The sequence below is a fragment of the Hylobates moloch genome, unplaced genomic scaffold, assembly GCF_009828535.3.
Source record: "Hylobates moloch isolate HMO894 unplaced genomic scaffold, HMol_V3 SCAFFOLD_7, whole genome shotgun sequence".
Taxonomy (NCBI): Eukaryota; Metazoa; Chordata; class Mammalia; order Primates; family Hylobatidae; genus Hylobates; species Hylobates moloch.
This window is the reverse complement of record NW_026652282.1, coordinates 61,882,881-61,888,936: the sequence shown is the minus strand read 5'-3', so window position 1 is coordinate 61,888,936 and position 6,056 is coordinate 61,882,881. Positions and strand designations below refer to the sequence as shown.

Below are 6,056 nucleotides of genomic sequence, written 5' to 3'. Positions count from 1 at the left end.
GCAGAGGTGAGTTCAATTCCTGGATATCCTTCTTAACTTTCTGTCTCGTTGATGTGTCTAATGTTGACAGTGGGGTGTTAAAATCTCCCATTATTATTGTGTGGGAGTCTAAGTCTCTTTGTAGGTCACTCAGGACTTGCTTTATGAATCTGGGTGCTCCTGTATTGGGTGCATATATATATTTAGGATTGTTAGCTCTTCTTGTTGAGTTGATCCCGTTACCATTATGTAATGGCCTTCTTTGTCTCTTTTGATATTTGTTGGTTTAAAGTCTGTTTTATCAGAGACTAGGATTGCAACCCCTGCCTTTTTTTGTTTTCCATTTGCCTGGTAGATCTTCCTCCATCCCTTTATTTTGAGCCTATGTATGTCTCTGCACGTGAGATGGGTTTCCTGAATACAGCACACTGATGGGTCTTGACTCTTTATCCAGTTTGCCAGTCTGTGTCTTTTAATTGGGGCATTTAGCTCATTTACATTTAAAGTTAATATTGTTATGTGTGAATTTGGTCCTGTCATTATGACGTTAGCTGGTTATTTTGCTCGTTAGTTGATGCAGTTTCTTCCTAGCCTTGATGGTCTTTACATTTTGGCATGTTTTTGCAGTGGCTGGTACCGGTTGTTCCTTTCCATGTTTAGTGCTTCCTTCAGGAGCTCTTGTAGGGCAGGCCTGGTGGTGACAAAATCTCTCAGCATTTGCTTGTCTGTAAAGTATTTTATTTCTCCTTCACTTATGAAGCTTGGTTTCGCTGGCTATGAAATTCTGGGTTGAAAATTCTTTTCTTTAAGAATGTTGAATATTCGCCCCCACTCTCTTCTGGCTTGTAGAGTTTCTGCGGAGAGATCCACTGTTAGTCTGATAGGCTTCCCTTTGTGGGTAACCCGACCTTTCTCTCTGGCTGCCCTTAACATTTTTTCCTTCATCTCATCTTTGGTGAATCTGACAATTATGTGTCTTGGAGTTGCTCTTCTCGAGGAGTATCTTTGTGGTGTTCTCTATATTTCCTGAATCTGAATGTTGGCCTGCCTTGCTAGATTGGGGAAGTTCTCGTGGATAATATCCTGCAGAATGTTTTCCTACTTGGTTCCATTCTCCCCGTCACTTTCAGGTACACCAATCAGACGTAGATTTGGTCTTTTCACATAGTCCCGTATTTCTTGGAGGCTTTGTTCGTTTCTTTTTATTCTTTTTTCTCTAAACTTCCATTCTCGCTTCATTTCATTCATTTCATCTTCCATCACTGATACCCTTTCTTCCAGTTGATCGCATCGGCTCCTGAGGCTTCTGCATTCTTCACGTAGTTCTCTAGCCGTGGCTTTCACCTTCATCAGGTCCTTTAAGCACTTCTCTGCATTGGTTATTCTAGTTAGCCATTCGTCTAATTTTTTTTCCAAAGTTTTTAACTTCTTTGCCATTGTTTTGAATTTCCTCCTGTAGCTCGGAGTAGTTTGATCATCTGAAGCCTTCTTCTCTCAACTCGTCAAAGTCATTCTCCATGTGGCTTTGTTCTGTTGCTGCTGAGGAGCTGCGTTCCTTTGGAGGAGGAGAGGTGCTCTGCTTTTTAGAGTTTCTGGTTTTTCTGCTCTTTTTTTTCCCATCTTTGTGGTTTTATCTACTTTTAGTCTTCGATAATGGTGACTTATAGATGGGTTTTTATCGTGGATGTGCTTTCTGTTTGTTAGTTTTCCTTCTAACAGACCGGACCCTCAGCTGCAGGTCTGTTGGAGTTTGCTGGAGGTCCACTCCAGACCCTGTTTGCCTGGGTATCACCAGCCGTGGCTGTAGAAGAGCAGATATTGGTGACCCGCAAATGCTGCTGCCTGATCGTTCCTCTGGAAGTTTTGTCTCAGAGGAGTACCCAGCCGTGTGAGGTGGCAGTCTGCCTCTACTGGGGGGTGCCTCCCAGTTACGCTCCTCGGGGGTCAGAGACCCACTTCAGGAGGCAGTCTGCCCATTCTCAGATGTCCAGCTGCATGCTGGGAGAATCACTGCTCTCTTCAAAGCTGTCAGACAGGGACATTTAAGTGTGCAGAGGTTACTGCTGTCTTTTTGTTTGTCTGTGCCCTGCCCCCAGAAGTGGAGCCTACAGAGGCAGGCAGGCCTCCTTGAGCTATGGTGGGCTCCACCCAGTTCGAGCTTCCCGGCTTCTTTGTTTACCTAATGAAGCCTGGGCAATCGCAGTCACCCCGCCCCCAGCCTTGCTGCCGCCTTGCAGTTTGATCTCAGACTGCTATGCTAGCAGTCAGGGAGAGTCCGTGGGCGTAGGACCCTCCAAGCCAGGCACAGGATATAATCTCCTGGTGGGCCGTTTTTTAAGCCCATTGGAAAAACGCAGTATTAGGGTGGGAGTGACCCGATTTTCCAGGTGTCGTCTGTCACCCCTTTGTTTGACTAGGAAAGGGAACTCCCTGAACCCTTGCACTTCCTGAGTGAGGCGATGCCTTGCCCTGCTTTGGCTCGCGCATGGTGCACTGCACCCACTGTCCTGCACCCACTTTCTGGCACTCCCTAGTGAGATGAACCCGGTACCTCAGATGGAAATGCAGAAATCACCTGTCTTCTGTGTCGCTCATGCTGGGAGCTATAGACCGGAGCTGTTCCTATTCGGCCATCTTGGCTCCACCCTGGAGGATTCTTCTCTGGAGAAAACAAAAGCAGCCACTGGGGAAAAAAAAAAAAAAAAAAAGATACTTGTATTTGAGAACCCCAACAAAGTGTCCAGGTATCTACATAATCATCCTACCATGAAGTCCACTGGTTTAGAAAGGCATATTAATGCACACAGAGCTTCCGGTCAGCCTTTCAATGCTCTATTCTTAAATGTCAGTGAATGGATCTCCAAAGCAGAGAAAAAAGGAACTCAATGGAAAATGTAGACTTTCTTAATATTCTCAGAGATTGTGGAAAATACAGTATTTCTAAAATAAGGACAGAAGAAAAAAAAAGTAACCTGTCATCCCAGCCACTTGGGAGGCTGAGGCGAGAGGATGACTTGAGCCCAGGAGGTGGAGACCAGCCTGGACAGCATAGCAGGACTCTGTCTCCAAAAATTAAAAAAAAAAGTGAAGGAAACCTATATGGCATGATCTGTAGAATATATTGGTAAGTGGAAAAAAAAAGTAAGATACAAAAGAGAATATAGCATGCTACCTTTTGCAAAGAAGATAAGGAAAAAAGAATATATGTGTATCTGTTTATTTTTGCAAAAAGAAACTCAAAGAATAAACTAGAAACTAAAGCAATTGGCTGCCTATGGGACATGGGTACAAAGGTTTAGAAGAGATACGGAAAAGAGAATGAAGTTTTAATATTTATTTTGCTTTTGAACCATGCTTAAGTGTTTTTATACCTTCAAAAATAAAATTAAATCAACAAGGATAGGGGAAAAATAAAAATTGAATACAAACAGAAAGAAAACTAATTGCATATAAAATTGCTAACATAACCACACAGAAGAAAAATAGAATTAAGCCAAGTAACTTTTGCATATATTACTATGATTATATACCCTTAGTGGAATATATTATAAAGACAAAAATAACCCAAAGGAAATTTGAACTTTGTTGTTGGTAGTAGTGTGGGGGTAACCATTTTGAGGCTATTTTTGTGTATAGTGTAAGATTGTGCTTATGAGTAAATACATTGATGTTGGGAAACAGATCTCTTGGGAGAAGAAAGATACAAATATGGAATTGGCAAAGAAGAGGAGAACCTTGCGATATATTGGAATAGTATTATCAGTCTGAACTTATGATTTAAAAAAAATGTCCTAACTCTATTTACTGAAGAGGCCTAGAAGCTGTGAAAACCCAGTAGTAATAAGTATACTTGGCACCCAGATCTTGGGCACTAAATACTGTTCCTCACTAAAAGGAACCAAGACTCTTTGGAGAAGTAGTTGATTCCTGATCTGGGTCAGGGAAACTAATGAACACAAGTCATGAGGTCACAGGATCCATTTTGAATGAGCTCCCACTAGCCAATTGGGGCATAAAAAGAATAATGACACTAATTAATTATAATACATTGAATATAAAACATCTATGCATCCATGAGGATACTGCTAAAACAAAAATTATCAAGGGGAAAGGGACAATTCCCCTTTAGGAAGAAAGCCAACTAACACATGAAATGTAAAAGGAATTACAAATTTAGAAAATCACACTTTACAGCCACCATTGTAATAATTGATTCAGGTAAGGGTCCTCACTGGTTCCTGAAACCATATGGTGTAAAGCTATTGAGGCTAGAATATTTGCACGGTTTCAAATTACCATAGATTACTTACTAATTAGAGAAAAAATACCTTGAAAATAGAGAAATAGAGAAACTGGTAGATGTCACCTTAACCAATTGATCAAACCTAATATCAGTAATGGAGCAAATTGAACTCATGTACCTCCTGATGTAATGCACTGAAGATACATTATCTTTTCTTTCTACCCAAAATGTTTAACTTGGGCTGGGCATGGTGGCTCATGCTGGTAATAACAGCACTTTGGGAGGCAGAGGTGGGAGGATTACCTGAGCCCAGAAGTTCCAGACCAGCCTGGGCAACATAGCAAGAGTCTATCTCAAAAAAAAAAAAAAAAAAAAAAAAAAAGAAAGTTTAGCCTGGATCTAATAATCAGAAACAACTAGATGAATACAAATTGAAGGGCAGTCTTTTAAAAACAGGACTGGACATTTTAGAAATGTCAATGTCACAAACACACACAGACTAGAACGAAGCTGTTATAAATTCAACGTGTTGATCCTGATTGGATCCTAGATGGAAAAAAAGTATAAAGGACATTATTGGTACAATTGAGGAAGTTTGAATATGGACTGTATGTTAAATAAGAATATCATATCATATTGTTCAGTTTTTTTGTGTGGTTTTTTTTTTCGTTTTTTGTTTTTGTTGTTGTTTGTTTGTTTTTGGTAGAGATGGGCGGGGGGTGTCTCATCATGTTGCCCAGGCTGGTCTCAAATTCCTGGGCTCAAGCAATCCTCTCATCTCAGCCTCCCAAAGAACTGGGATTACAGGCATGAGCCACCATGGCCGGCCATTGTTAAATTTCCTGAGTGTGATATAGTTGTATTTCAGTCATGTAGGAGAATGTCTGTTTTTAGGAGATACATGCTAATAAAATATTTAGGGGTGAAGTGTAATGATGTCTGCAGCTCATTCTCAGATTGAGTAGCAAAAAATTCATGTGTATGTAGAGAGAAGGTGAAGTGGAGAAAGCAAATGTAGGAAAAAATAATGGTTGCCAAACTAGGAGAAGCATATAAAGTTGTTCATTGTGTCACTCTTGAAATATTTCAAAATTTTAAAATGGGTTTGGTAAATAAATAAATAAATAAAGGAACGACCTGAGAACAAGGTTTTTGAAATGAGAAATGTCTTTGCTGAAATAAAGTCAAGGAAATCTCCAAAAGAGAGAGAGAATATAGAGAAAAGATTAGAAAACAAGAGAATTTATCTAAAAAGTCCAACATCTGACTAGTGGTAGTTCTAGAGAGGCCAGAAACAGGGGAGGAAATTGTCAAATAATAGGTTGGTGCAAAAGTTATCGTGGTTTTTGCCGTAGAAAGTAACACCAAAAAAGTGTTTAGAACTTCAGAGTAAGAGTTTCTCGATTGAAAGGGCCTGAGTACCCACCACAATGAATGGAAAGGAAAAATAAAGCTGTACCGGGGCACATTATCATAGAATTTCAGAATTGAGGATGTAGAAAACAACCTAAAAGCTCTGAAGGGAATATCTCTGGATGGTGAGGGGAAATAAACTAATAGATTACCTAATGTAGTTGATTATGAGAAAAATACTGTTGAGAAGGGTTTTGTGATTCTGTAATAAACTTTGGACAGATTTCCAATAGTGACATAGAAAACTAAGCAAATGAAAAAAAAACAAGGAAGTTACTAAGTCTAGGAGGATTAAAAGACTATATAAGAAAATATATATAAAATCGTAGTACCTACTTAGCTAAGCAGGGAATACTTACATAGTCGTAATAAGGTAAACACTGAATCAAAATTTGTGATGTAACTGATGTTGTTAGGAGAG

The 6,056-nt window shown here is 39.8% G+C and overlaps 1 protein-coding gene across 4 annotated transcripts in view; it reads left to right on the top strand.

Annotated features, from left to right (window-relative positions):
- Window positions 1-6,056, top strand: part of ABCB7 (ATP binding cassette subfamily B member 7) — a 192,497-nt gene that overhangs the window by 107,127 nt on the left and 79,314 nt on the right. The gene's annotated exons all lie outside the window — the stretch shown is intronic.